Here is a 15,813-nt window from a genome sequence, read left to right as displayed (position 1 = left end):
CTAACAATATCAGCCAACAGCCGCCCAGAATTGCCGCATACATTATATGCGACAGTTCTGGGACTGTACCCGGCTCTTCCCGATTTGCCCTGGTGCGTTGGCAAATCGGGGTAATAAGGAGTTATTGGCAGCCCATAGCTGCCAATAAGTCCTAGATTAATCATGTCAGGCGTCTATGAGACACCCTCCATGATTAATCTGTAAATTACAGTAAATAAACACACACACCCGAAAAAATCCTTTATTAGAAATAAAAAACACAAACATATACCCTGGTTCACCACTTTAATCAGCCCCAAAAAGCCCTCCATGTCCGGCGTAATCCAGGATGCTCCAGCGTCGCTTCCAGCGCTGCTGCATGGAGGTGACCGGAGCTGCAGCAGACACAGCCGCTCCGGTCACCTCCACGCAGGGAATGAAAACAGCCGCGCGATCAGCTGCTGTCACTGAGGTTACCCGCTGTCACTGGATCCAGCGGTGGATGCAGCGGTGGCCGCGGGTAACCTCAGTGACAGCTCAGGTGATCGCGCAACTCACCTCAGTTGCTGCGTGGAGGTGATAGGAGCGGCGGTGAGTAGCGCGATCAGCTGAGCTGTCAATGAGGTTACCCGCGGCCACCGCTGGATCCAGTGACAGCGGGTAACCTCAGTGACAGCAGCTGATCGCGCGGCTGTCTTCATTACCTGCGTGGAGGTGACCGGAGCGGCGGTGTCTTCTGCAGCTCCAGTCACCTCCATGCAGCAGCGCTGGAAGCGACGCTGGAGCATCCTGGATTACGCCGGACATGGAGGGCTTTTTGGGGCTGATTAAAGTGGTTAACCAGAGTATATGTTTGTGTTTTTTATTTCTAATAAAGGATTTTTTCGGGTGTGTGTGTTTATTTACTGTAATTTACAGATTAATCATGGAGGGTGTCTCATAGACGCCTGACATGATTAATCTAGGACTTATTGGCAGCTATGGGCTGCCAATAACTCCTTATTACCCCGATTTGCCAACGCACCAGGGCAAATCGGGAAGAGCCGGGTACAGTCCCAGAACTGTCGCATATAATGTATGCGGCAATTCTGGGCGGCTGTTGGCTGATATTGTTAGGCTGGGGGGCTCTCCATAACGTGGAGCTCCCCATCCTGAGAATACCAGCCTTCAGCCGTATGGCTTTATCTGGCTGGTTTTAAAATTGGGGGGAACCGCACGCCGTTTTTTTAATTATTTAATTATTTATTTCACTACACAGTATAGACACGCCCACCGGCTGCTGTGATTGGGTGCAGTGTGACACCTGTCACTCAGCGTGGGGGCGTGTCTCACTGTAACCAATCATAGGCGCCGGTGGGCGGGGAAAGCAGGGAATACGAGATTGTTTAATGGGCGGCCGGCTTTTTCAAAACAGTAAAAGCCGCCGGAGCAGTGTGAACGCCGTGCAGTGCCGGGGATCGGGGATCGGTGAGTATATGAGAGAGGTGGATAGACTGACATGGACAGAGAGTGAGGGACAGAGATAGTGACCGACTGACAGAGATTAGTGAATGACAGACATTGTGAGGCGCTTCAGAACGCAGCTTTTCAGCTGCGCTCTGAAGCAGACCTTTTTTAAGATGCGGTGCAGAGCGCACACCTGCGCACATAGCATCAGACACCAAAATCGTATGGGGGATGTCACACGTTACAATTGACTAGGTTCGTGCAACAAAACGCTCAATTCTAGAGAATGATACGATGTGTTTGCGATCAACGGTTTTGCGTTCAATCCTGATCGCAAGTAGATGTCACACGCAGATACCTCACAAACGATGCCGGATGTGCGTCACTTACAACTTGACCCCAACGACGGATTGTGAGATATATTGAAGCGTGTGTAGCGGGCTTAAGACCTTGTTTGCTTTAGCAGCTGCTGCCTGCCATTGAGTTCTGCTGCTCAGCTTATTTGTAACCAGAATATCCAAGTCCTTCTGTTGTTCAATTGTATAGATGTGATTATATAGGGAGGTTATGCCAGATAGAAATTCACATGTATGTGCAGTCTCCATTTGGTAGAGAACTTCCTTCCTCTGTACAATGTAATGTAATACCTGTGTGCATTATGTGCTCTATACATACTATTGTTATTTATATTCTTTCAGTTTCACTACATCAAATATACTCATTGTTAACCAATAAACAAGTTTAGACTACAGAGAAATAGTTTACTTAGTTGGAAAACAGAGGAGGTTTATGCTGTATGTCAGATTGCATACTGTGCCAACGTACATGAAGACAGAACAGTTCTCTTCATCTACTTTTTGAACTTGTATAAAAATCTGATGTAGTTTTAGGTCCAATTTAAGCAGAAATATCGAAAGTTCGGAGGGTTAACAAACTTTCAAGCACCACTGTGCATTGAAATACTGTATTATCTGGATTGTAAGATGCACTCCCCCCCCCCAATACTGAGGGTAAAATGGGGGTGCTTCTTACAAGGCAGATATGGCTTACTCAGGCGGTAGTGGTGGAGCGGGGTCATAGGCGGCAGGGTCAGCAATACTGAGGGTGTCACTGTAGTGTCGCGGCTGCGCGGGCGCCTGATCTGAATGCGGATTCTATTGAATCGCTCGATGTTGAATCGATGAATTTCATGAAAATGGCTGTGGAGGTGGCGCATGCGCAGATTGATGCTATGGACCTCAAGAAAATGGCCGCTTAGTCGTTTCTGTGCACGCACCGCATCTGCGGCCATTTTTTTGAAGTCCATTTCGTCAATCGCGGGAGATTCAATGGAGCCCACAGTCAGATCAGGTGCCCGCTGCTGCAATGACACCCTGACACTCTGTCCTGTGACCGTCCTCTTCAATGACACCCCAGTAGCACGCCGGCAGATCAATGGCGCCTGCTGCCGCGACATCCCAGAAGCCGCAGTATCGCTGACCCTCCTGAGACGCAACACCCTCTCCTCTGAGCTTGCAGCATTGTTGACCCTGCCTCCTGTGACCTTCCTGAGCCGCTCCAGCACTGCCGCTTCCCCTTGGTAAGCATTAGGATTAAGACACACTAGGATTATAAGAGGGACCCTCATTTTAACATTAAAAATTATTTTTTCCTATTTTCCTTCTCTAAATTTGGGGTGCGTCTTATAATCCGGGGCGTCTTATAAAACGAAAAATACGGTATATAACCAATTATATCATGATAATGACGACATTACTGTTTTATAAAATTAATATAATTCAAACAAATTGTTACCCTGTGTGTGATATTTTTTATATGGATTTTAATAAACAATGTCAGTGTTATAAATCATATATAAAATCATTTAGTGACGTTTATGTTAATATACTAAAATTATAGTAATCTTAGATATTTATAAAAATGTATTTTTTTTTAACTCATTATACACCTCACGTCAAGTAAAACACTAGTCTCATCATGAGACGCCACCTTTACAATGCTTTATAGCGACCTGCTATATTCTGAAAATATGTTTCTAATGTCAACGAGGGCATGAAAAAAAAAATCAACTGATACTGTATAAATGTAATAATCAATACCCCAGGCCTTCATTACGTCTAACTTGATACCCTTAGCTAATTGGTTTCTCTAGGTCCTTTTCTATTTCTGTGCTGGGAGTAAGTATTCTAAGACCTAGAAAATATTGTTAATTATTGCTTTTCTATATCAATCAATATTACTGCTGATTCATTGGCGTTCACTACCTGCGTTCCCTGTTTCAGAAAAATGGGACTTAATGAAAAGCTGCTAGTGCATTAAAAAAGTCAAAAGAGGCTTGAAAGGCCGAGCCGGATGATTGATTTCAGGACCTCCTCACACAATGAAATGAACACAGCTCAAAACATTAGGATTTGAGGATTTCTATAAAGAGCAAACTGAGAAATCAGCAGCACACCTAAGGGTGAAACATACAGTAAATAAGCCACTCTCCTACCGGCGTTAAAGCCACAATTATCTATTTATTAAATACGAGCTGCTTTATTAATAATGTTATCTCAGGTAATTGAGTCAGAATGGCCAAGAACGGTAACAATATCTATTCTGTGTTCGGCCCATTATCTTACCACAGTCTCATTTTCAATTGCTGCCCACTGTGTAATGGAAAGAAACAGTATGAAGTTCAGTCATGGTGAGATCTACACGAATGGCAGAATGCGCTAGCTTTCTCTTCTTCCTTTCTTTCTTTCTTTCTTTCTCTCCTCTCTTTATTTCTTTCTATATTGGATCTAACAAATTGTGATTATCCTAATTTTTGTATTTCTCTTTCCTTCTTTCTCTGTTACTTTTTTACCTTTCTTTCATTGTTCATTCCCCTCTATTTCTCTTTCTTACGCTCTCTCTTTCTTCAATTTTTTCTCTTTCTTTCTTTCCTTCTTTCTTTCTCTTTCCTTCTTTCCTTCCTTCCTTTCTCATCATTTCCCTTTCTTTCTCGCACTCTCTTTCTTCTTTTTGTCTTCCATTTTTTTCTATCGGGTTATTTTTCTTCCTTTCTATGTTAGATCCTTCAAATTGTGATTATACAATTTTTTTTATTTCTCTTATCTTTCTTTCTTTGTTACTTTTTTTATCTTTCTTTCATTGTCTTTTCCCTCTCTTTTTCTGTCCTTTTCTTTCTTCTCTATTTTTCTCTCTTTCTTTTTGTTCCCTTTTTTCTTTCTTTTTCTTTCCTTACTCCCATCTTTCCTTCCTTTATTCCTTCCTTCTCTCCTTTCTTCCTTCCTTTCTCATTAGTTCCCTTTCTATCTCTCCTTCTCTTTCTTCTTTTTGTCTTCCATTTTTTTCTTGTTATTTTTCTCTTTCTTTCTTTCTATATTGGATCCTTTAAATTATGATTATGCAATTTTTTTTGTTTCTCTTTCCTTCTTTTTCTTTGTTACTTTTTTATCATTCTTTCATTGTTTTTCTCCTTTCTTTTTCTTTCTTACTTTCTCTCTTTCTTTCTTTCTTTTTCCTCTCTCTTTCTTTCTGTATTCGATTTTGTCTTCCTTTCTATCCTTCCTTCCTTACTTCTTCCTCATTATTTCCCTTTCTTTCTCTCTTTCTTCTTTTTGTCTTCAATTTTTTTCTTTCTCGCTATCTTTCTTTCTTTCTTCTCTTCTCTCTCTCTCTCTTCCTCTCTCTCCCTCTCTTCATACTGAATCCTCAATATTGTAATTAAGCAAATTAATGCTGAACCAAGGATATTAATGAGGCAGAATATGCTAATGTGTTTTTGATAGAAGACTCTTATTTCCCACTCTAAAACACTGACAAGCATATTTTATTTCAGGCCAGACAGCTGATCTCATGTAATTTACTGAAAACGCTTATGTTTCCTTAAAGCATCCTGTAAACAAGGGTTAATACACAGTATCTCTGTATCTGTAGATGCTTAGTGCTGTGTTGTCTTTTTCAGGGATACTACTTATTTATTTTTTTGTTAAAGCATCAGGATGAGACAAATAATGGCTTCGGTGACTTCCCGACGGCTGCTATAGCAATTTGTTTAAAGTGTGAAAATGAAAGATAGTAATTTATAGTGTTATAAATTATATTGATGTATGGCAGCTACCAGAAGGTTGGAGATATTAGCTTTTGGGCACTTTAATGTAGAAACAGCTTCTTGATGATTGTCCTTGTAAATAAAATGTACATTGAAGTCTATTGCACTTGCTTTTTTCATCAGTATTTTATTTTGTATTCACATTTCAGTGGACGATTGCTGGAAATAACTTGCCATTTATTCAGTGATTCTGACAATAGATCCTCAAACTAGGTATCTCAGTTTTATCAGCTCTTATGGACCTGTGTAACAATGTGAGCAGTTTGTATTGTGAAAGTTGGGGACATCTGTTTAAAATAGTGCATCTGTGCGATCTGATGAGCCACAGCACCAGCCACGGGACTGGTCCACTGACTGTTCTTCTTGATTTGCTGGTCAGCTGGGCCATCCATGGGCTGTGGATGAAGAAGCTGTGGATCGGCTGCCGATCAATCTATACAAACCCTGGCCGGCATCTCTGCCATCTAAGAAGGCAGTGATAGCTGCGGGAGCACCCAAAGGTAAATATGTTCCAGGATGATTGAAAACTATAACAGAGAAAGAGAAAATCAGAAACTTTCAAATGCTGATTCAAGCAGTTCAGACTTTGTTATACCGGTATAATTAAACACAGCGGTCGGAGATATTTCTGTAACTGTGTACTCAGCAAGACTATGTTCACACTGAGGTTTTTGTGTATTTGAAGCTTCAAATTCTACATGAAAAACTGCATGTGAACATAGTCTATGGCAGTATTATTTTGACACTGTATAACAATAATATTTATGTAGTTTTGATGCTATATTTGGACATTGTGTACAGATTTTATTTGAGCAGTATTAAAAGGGCATATTCAGTGCTCATATATTGATGGCCAACCCTTAGAATAAGGCATCTCAGTGGTGCCCGGCAATAGTAACAACCACACAGGCACTATGGGGCCCGTGAGTCAGAGGGGCCTAGTGCCAGCACCGACACCGGGCCCCACACCCAGTATCGAACTTTCAATTGAATTAGCTCCCTCTTTCATCATTCTCTTGCTGTATCTGTGCTCTGACCTCTCAGCACATGTGGAGCACAATAATGTCACTACTGTGCGCCACTGGGTTGAGATGTGCAAAGCGTGGTATGCTCACATGGAGACCGGAGCAGTGAGGGAACCAAGGAGAGCTAAGTATTTATGTACTGTATTTAATTAGTGAATACATGTTGGCCATAGAACCATGGGGGGTACAGTAAACATTATGAGAGCTGAATAATACTATATAGAGGCTGCATAATACTATATGGCTGATGCATAATGCTATATGGTGGCTGCATAACACTATATGGGGGCTGCATAATACTATATAGGGCTGCATAATGCTATATGGGGGCTGCATACTACTATATGAGGGCTGTATACTACTATGTGGGAGCTGAATAATAATATATGAGGGCTTCATAATACTATGTGGGGCTCTATACTACTATATGGGGCTGCATACTACTATATTGGAGGCTATATACTACTATATGGAGGAATATGCGGAACATTATTCTATGTGGAGGAATATGGTGGCTGCATACTACTATATGGTGGCATAATACTATATGGGGTCTGCATACTACTATATGGGGGCTGCATACTACTATATAAGGGCTGTAAACTACTGTATGGGGGCTGCATGTTACTTTATTGGGGCTGCATACTACTTTATGGAGGAATATGGGGCTGCAATAAATTATATGAAGGACTATGCGTGCATTAGAATATATGGATTAATATTTTGAGTGTATTATAATATATGTAGGACTATGTGAGAGTATTATAATATTTGGAGGACTATAGGTGTGCATTATAGTATATGGAGGACTATGGGCTGCATTATACTATATGAAGGACTATGGGCTTCATTATATTATATGTAGGACAAAATGGGAGTGTAACATCATATATTGAGGATTATGGGGTGCATTAGACTATAAGAAGGACTATGGGGTGTATTAAAGGATATGAAGGACTATGAATAGTGCATTTTAATATATGGAGGACTATGAGGTGCACTAAAAAATATGGAGGACTATGTGGGACCAATTATACTTTGTAGAGAACTATGGGGGAATATTATACTCTATGGGGCCCATTACTATATGGAGGACTATGTGAGGCTCATTATACTACATGGAAGGCTTTGTGGGGCCATTATAATATTTGGAGGGCTATGAGGGAGCCTTTATACTTTATCCTGAGTTATTTGAGGGCCATTATACTGTATGCAAGCAATTATACAGTGTACAGGTTTGTGTGAGGTCATCTCATACATAATAGTGTAATGACCCCCACATAGCGGAGGGCTGTGTGGGGGTCATTACACTATTATGAGGGATAGTAGGGGCCATTATACTCTAAGTAGGCCAATTATACTGCATAGAGGGCTGTGTGTGGGGATACAGGTGGGACCTTACTGTGTTGGGGTCACCATTCATTGCCAGGGTAGTTTAAGGAGGGTATAGTAGGGTCATCCTACTGTGCATGTGCAGGGTACTGTGGAGGAATTCACTTAGGAGTATCCCACAGAGTTTGTGGGGTACTTTTGTGGCCATCACACTTATGACTGCAATGAAACAGAAATCTTGGGGCTTCAATAGGAGGAAAATTACTTTGTAAGGGCTGTAAAGTTGTGAAATATGCTCTTCTGTGACCTAGCTGAATTTTTTTTTCTTTGGGGGGGGGGGCCCAATTGGAAATCTACTATGGCGCCCCATGATTTCTATGTACGTCCCTGGGTCATCACTGTCTGATCGGATGCTGATCAGCTATTCCCGGTGATGGCTGAGATGTGCTGAGTTGCGGATCTGAACAGCAAATCTCTATCAATGGAATAGTGGCTGTGGCCGGGTACTACAGAACTATCCCTTATGCAAATCAATAAAGGGCAAATCTGTAGTACGTGGTGGCAGCCACTGTGCAGTTAACAGAGCTGTGCAGCTTCACAACTTAGTGCATCCGGCCACTGTCAGCACCAGGGTGTATCAGGTGCCGCACCCCAGCTGACCAGATATGGATGACCAATTCTAACCACAGGCCATCAGTATAAACGTCTCAAGCAACCCCGTTAATGTGTAAACTGTTGGCAGTATCACGATAAAACTGTATTTCAATTTTAATTTATCACTGTACATATAATGGGAACAAGTTTTAAATACCTAACTGTGGGTCTGGTGATTTCAGAGTCATTTGCAGTGTTAGTTTTCTACTACACATAGCATTTTGAATTGGGCCTAAAAATTTCTACTTTAGTCTCATCTGACCAGAACACCTTCTTACACATACTAGCTGTTTCCCCTACATGGCATGTGGAATAAGATGCTCTGGTCAGATGAGACCAAAGTATAACTTTTTGGCCAAACGCAAAATGCTATGTGTGGAAAAGTAATGTCGCGGGCGGAGAGGGGACGCTGCGCTCTCCCACTGCTCGGGTCCGGCTGCTGCTGCTGCTCGGTGGTGGCTCGAGCGGTGGGCCGGATCCCGGGGACTCGTGCGGCGTTCCTCGCCCGTGAGTGAAAAGGGGTTTGATTGTGGGGATTTATTGTCCGTGACGCCACCCACGGTTGTGATGATATTGGTGACACCACCGCTGCTCTAAACGGGGATCCCGGGAACGGTGACAGGGAGCAGCTTTGTTGTTAGTTCTCCCCTCCGTGGGTAGGGGTTTGGTTGTCCCGGGGCCCGGTGATGGGGTAGGGATGGATGACAGGCGGGTTACGGGGCCTGGTGAGGTGCAGGGTCGCGGGGGCAGCGCTGTGCCGTACGGCACGGTGGTACTCACTCAGTCCAATGATGAGGACATAGTTCTCGGTAAAACACACGGCTGGATAGACGGGTCCCACAGACGGCTGCGGTGTTGTTTCTCCCGGCAGGTTGATGGTGACTGCCTTTCCCTGCACCTATGTACGGTAGATGGTTCCGATGGGTTCCCACCGGTAACCCGCTCCCCAGCTTGGGTATGGGCTGTAGGAGCCCCTTTTTGCCCGCAGGCTCTGGCCCTGGGAAATGGTTGCCTTGGCGGTGGCGGTGTCTCCCTCTCCTGGTTGGACTGTTGCCTTCTGTCGGGACTTAGCTGCTGGGAAACCCAGGATGTTCCTTTCGCTACTGGGTTCGGCAAATTCACGGCAACTCCTAGCCTTGCCGGGGTCCGTAAGCCCCTGCCAGATGGTGCTGGCTTCTCTTCGCGTACCGGTCCGGTATCGCCGGGCCACCGCCCGTCCACGGTCTTTATGGTAAGCTCTGATAGGCCACTCCTGCAGACGGTCACCACCGTCTGCCAACCTTGCTGATCCGTCCGGGCCACACACCCGGACCAACTTCAGTCTGCTCAACTGCTACTTTCTTCCTTCTACTTTTACTTCCCTAACTGATCTTCAGCTCTGCCTGAGCTAAACTGACTGCTTTTCCCGCCTCCAGGACTGTGAACTCCTCGGTGGGCGGGACCAACCGCCTGGCCCACCCCCTGGTGTGGACATCAGCCCCTGGAGGAAGGCAACAAGGGTTTTGTGTCCGACTTTGATGTGCCTGACCGGGAGTGTGGGGTGTGTTGGTGTTGTTCTCTGTGGCCCTTGGCTTGTCCAGGGTGCCCCATTCCCCCTTAGTTAAAATGCAGACCGTCCACGGGCTGCCCGTCCATCACCGGTGTTATTTTCACAAACTGGAAAAGATAACGGTAAACACATTACAAGTAAAATAACATCTTCCCACATCGGGAGGTACTCTTACTTAAACGTTGCGTAACGGTTACGGCTTCCGCTCTCTCCCACCCAAGCAACCTGGCCCTGATGCTGCCCCTAAACAAACAGGCAGCATCCCTTGACCCCAGTCCAGCACAATTTGCCCGAGCGGGTTCTGTCCTCTTCAGGGGACCCAAGTCCATGGGGAACCCCTGAAACCCCCAGAGGATCGCCACCGGTTTCGGTGGTGGCTGGGCCCCAGCCTGCTCCACTGCGGGCCCTTCCTCCAATCTGCCTCTCCGGAGGCGGTAACGGTGAAAGCCACAACAACATTTTATTTACAAGCCACTAAGTTTGTGGTTGCCCTGCAAGTTCTCGGGCCTGTTCATAAGGAGTTCCTCATGCAACAACTTGTAAACAGTCCCCACGGGGACAACGGTGCCGGCAATGACCGGTTCTAAGCAGGCTGACAATCAAGTAGCAAATCAGATGACTTCATATTCTTTTTCATTCTTTTTAACTACAAACAGTACTTTTAACACACACTGGTGGTCCCAACGGGGAACAATTGCAACGGCACTCCGCTGCCCTTACTCAGCAATCCCGCGGCGCAGCTGCCTTCGCTGCCACTCCCGGTGCGGAGCACTTTCTACTTGCTCCGGTTCAGGTGGTGGGGGGGATGGGCCCAGCCAGAGTCCCCCCGTGCCGGCTACGACCGGTACCTTCGGTAATGAGGGACCCCGCTGTGACATGGCCTGCTCTGCCTCCTGGCAGCTGCATCCCCGCCGTGCCTCCGGTGCATCTTTGCTGACGGGCTCAGCCTTCGGCTTCTTCCATGGAAGCAGATCAGGGTGGTCACGGGCTTCTGCTGCAGGTCGGTCCGCCGGGGCGGATTGGCAGGGTACCGCTACCGGTGGTGGTGGTAGCGGGCCTAGTGGCGGGGCAGCAGCAGCCAACACGGGTAGCGGGGGAGGTAGCAGGGCGAGCGGGTATGGACCGGGTCCCTCAGCCGCGATGACCGACCCACTAGCGGTACAGGGGCGTGGGTCACTTACCCTCCCTTTCAAGACTCCCTCCACCTCGCGTCTCCGTATGGCCGCCACCACTTCCGCCATGTCGGCCTCCCACTCCTCCAGGAGGAGCTGCATGCAGACCTGCAGACGGCTGCTTAGCTGGATGGTCCGGACTTCCACCCACGCCGCGGTGCTAGGCGCGGGGACCACGGTGCTGTTGGTCAGACTCAGCATCTTTAGCAGCAGCCTCTTCCAGGAACCAGCAAATGGCCGCAGGGTCCTGGCGTCCCCGCTTCCACAGCCGCGTGCTACATGCGGCCAGACCCCATCAGTCCCCGTAGTCTCTTTCCGGCTCCTCCTCTACAGGGGCGGGGTTTTGGCCTTCGCGCCTCCACTACTCAAGGAGACGCTCGAGCGGGAATTTTTCACGCCCAAGATGGCGGCTTCGGCAAATTTTCAGCCGGACACCTACGGCAATAACAAGGCGCACCTCTACCCAACGGCAGAGCGGTAAGATCCTGTTCGTGACGCCAAGTTGTCGCGGGCGGAGAGGGGACACTGCGCTCTCCCACTGCTCGGGTCCGGCTGCTGCTGCTGCCGCTCGGTGGTGGCTCGAGCGGTGGGCCGGATCCCGGGGACTCGTGCGGCGTTCCTCGCCCGTGAGTGAAAAGGGGTTTGATTGTGGGGATTTATTGTCCGTGACGCCACCCACGGTTGTGGTGATATTGGTGACACCACCGCTGCTCTAAACGGGGATCCCGGGAACGGTGACAGGGAGCAGCTTTGTTGTTAGTTCTCCCCTCCGTGGGTAAGGGGTTGGTTGTCCCGGGGCCCGGTGATGGGGTAGGGATGGATGGCAGGCGGGTTACGGGGCCTGGTGAGGTGCAGGGTCGCGGGGGCAGTGCTGTGCCGTACAGCACGGTGGTACTCACTCAGCCCAATGATGAGGGCACAGTTCTCGGTAAAACACACGGCTGGATGGACGGGTCCCACAGACGGCTGCGGTGTTGTTTCTCCCGGCAGGTTGATGGTGACTGCCTTTCCCTGCACCTATGTACGGTAGATGGTTCCGATGGGTTCCCACCGGTAACCCGCTCCCCAGCTTGGGTATGGGCTGGAGAAGCCCCTTTTTGCCCGCAGGCTCTGGCCCTGGGAAATGGTTGCCTTGGCGGTGGCGGTGTCTCCCTCTCCTGGTTGGACTGTTGCCTTCTGTCGGGACTTGGCTGCTGGGAAACCCAGGAGGTTCCCTTCGCTAACGGGTTCGGCAAATTCACGGTGACTCCTAGCCTTGCCGGGGTCCGTAAGCCCCTGCCAGATGGTGCTGGCTTCTCTTCGCGTACCGGTCCGGTACCGCCGGGCCACCGCCCGTCCACGGTCTTTATGGTAAGCTCTGATAGGCCACTCCTGCAGACGGTCACCACCGTCTGCCAACCTTGCTGATCTGTCCGGGCCACACACCCGGACCAACTTCAGTCTGCTCAACTGCTACTTTCTTCCTTCTACTTTTACTTCCCTAACTGATCTTCAGCACTGCCTGAGCTAAACTGACTGCTTTTCCCGCCTCCAGGACTGTGAACTCCTCGGTGGGCGGGACCAACCGCCTGGGCCACCCCCTGGTGTGGACATCAGCCCCTGGAGGAAGGCAACAAGGGTTTTGTGTCTGACTTTGATGTGCCTGACCGGGAGTGTGGGGTGTGTTGGTGTTGTTCTCTGTGGCCCCTGGCTTGTCCAGGGCGCCACAGTAACACTGGCAATCACCTTGAAAACACAAACCCCTCCATCAAACATGTAGCATTATGGACAGTAGCACCTTTAGCAATATATTTACTATAAATTAGTGACCTGTTCAGTACTCATTTCACACACTTTAACCCCTTCATCCCTGGGCGATTTTCCGCTTTTCATTTTCGTTTTTTCCTCCCCTTATTCTGAGAGTCATTTTGTTCCCATTTTATATTTTTCCTTCAATTTTGCCATATGAGGGATTTTAGCAAGACAAGTTGTACTTTTGAATGAAACCTTTAGTTCTACCATACAGTGTACAGCATCGCTCTGATCAGCAGAAATGCTCATCTCCTGTAAGTGCTGGTGCTCTTTCCACTCTCACAGGAAGTGAGTCATTTTAGCATCAGGGGTCATCAGCTGACCCCACACTACCATGACAACACATTGGCGCCCCCTTATCACAGCCCTTTAAATTGCACTGTCAGTGTTTGACAGCGCTATTTAAGTGGTTAACAAGTGTGGGTGGATCTGCCAGAGCCCGCGGTAACCGAATGGAGACTAGTTGAGGGGCAATTTCTTCTTTCATTGGCTAATGTTGTTTTTCCAAGTGAAATAAATTTTGAAGTGTGCTTCACCTGTAAAAACAATGTTGTCCTAGGGCAAATTTATATTGGATGACTATCTATTGTTGCCTGCATATCTCAGAAGCACATCACCGTGGTCTTGTGCTCATAACATAATATGGGGACAGAATGATTGTATGTACTATTGTATGTACTATTGCTCTGTGCGCATGGAATTGATGATTTACATGTAGAGAATTCATGGTCGTTTATCAGTTATGATTGGGCAGTCTAAATGTTGTCACATGGTACACTTTAGGAACCAATATGTGCAGACCTAGATGACTTGGAGCATAGTACAACAATATTCCTCATATCCGCCCTGTTTTCATGTACCAGAAGGTGGACTTAAATTTAATTACAACTACAGAATTACACCTAAATGCACATAAAGGATCACATTATAAGGCTCAGAGAAGGATAGATTTCTCAACATTTCAGCAGACATTGATGATGTCGCACATTTTTCTATTTATAGTGTCTTTTCAAGTCAGACAAATAACAATGTGAAAAATGAGATGTGGAATATAAAGGTGTTATAAGATACCATTTAATAATGTAGCACAGGAGGAAGTAACATTAGGAAGATACATACATGTATTTAGTAGAGTTTGTGAGCTTCAATTTGGACAACTCGGTCAATCAGCCCTAACAGTAATCTCTGGCTGCTGGACAGGAGTCGTGACAACTGCCTCCTGCCTGATATCATCCTTCACTCTTCACTGGATTAGCCGTCATGATTTGACGCCATCATTGTGGGACACACATATGCCGATGCAACAAGCTAGCTGATGTGTCATAAGCTAAGAGTTGTTTCTCAAAACTGTCTTCCAGCAGCCAGAGATTACTGTCGTGGCCAATGGTCCTGGTCATAAAAAACAATTCCCACCAACTCTAGTATAAAGTATCTATATTGTGGTAAGTAAAAGAGAACATATTATTCATGTGTAATGTCAAAGCTGGTATGGTATATCTCAAAAGCATAGTGTAATACTACAATGTACTATTCACAATTATTAGTAACATTTCATTTTGGGGTCTTATGAAATTACATTACCTCCTCATTTAAAGGCAATTTGGTAGTGTACTAAGTATAGTATATCCTCTTCCCTCTGTACTAGTCTGTCTATTGAAACTTGTATATGTACTCTGAATGTAACCCCTTCTCATGTACAGCACCATGGAATTAATGGTGCTCTATAAATAAATAATAATAATAATAATAATAATCATATTGCCTTCTTTAGATTTGTACCATTTGTACCATTGTAATAACTAATGATTCTTCTGGTGATGTATTGATGTAGAAATTATGAATTTTGGGGCTGTATTCATGTACTAATGATTAGTCATGTGTTGTATTCCTGTACTGGTGGTGGTTCTAGTGCTGTGTTCATATACTGATGGTGGCATTGTCGATGTGTTGTTGAATTGATAGTGGTTCTGAACTTGTTGTAATGCAGATGTACTAATTCTTCAATTGTAAGACTTGACAACAGTTATAAGACCAGTGTGTTATTCATTGCAGACATAAACAACACAAACACGGAAAATAAAGCCACCTGAATGAAGCTGTATGTCATTTGAAGTGTTTGACTTAACCCCCCCCCCCATACATTTATCTATCTTATCTGACTCTTCCATAAACAGGAGTGCATGCTCTAGCAAGAACTCCTGTGTGGTATTTGGGAAAGTCACTGCCAGATGCATGAAATTGGACATGCTGGACCTTTACCTCCCCCAACAGTCTTCTGCCATACATATTAAACTGTTGATTATACTTATTGATATTAGCAGGATCAAATAATATTAGTCTAACATGTAAGGTGCTTTAACTAATATCTAAAAGGTATGGACACTTTTAATCTGACTTACCAGTAGGGGTTATGACCAATTAAAGTACCTAGGAAAGTATGATTGCCAAATTCAGCCCTGAATACATTATACAAATATGATCACTGAGAGTCTGGCTACTAAAGACATAATGATCCTGAGAAACAGTGGGCCAAACCTAACTTTGTGAACAGAGTGCTAGTGAGCATACCTAACCAACACTCCTATAGACATTTAATGGAACAATGGTAGCACATGGTCACTGCCATTCCATATAAAAAGGATTTTTTGGAACCCTACATCATTACTGTTGGGTGTCCCAGCTTTCAGATCCTCCAGTAATCAGATATGCATCATATATGTGGATAGGAAATTTATAATGTTTATCAGACAAGCCCTTTTGTGT

This window comes from Anomaloglossus baeobatrachus, chromosome 2 (genome assembly GCF_048569485.1).
Source record: "Anomaloglossus baeobatrachus isolate aAnoBae1 chromosome 2, aAnoBae1.hap1, whole genome shotgun sequence".
In the NCBI taxonomy this organism is placed as follows: Eukaryota; Metazoa; Chordata; class Amphibia; order Anura; family Aromobatidae; genus Anomaloglossus; species Anomaloglossus baeobatrachus.
Note: the sequence above shows the minus strand (reverse complement) of the source record.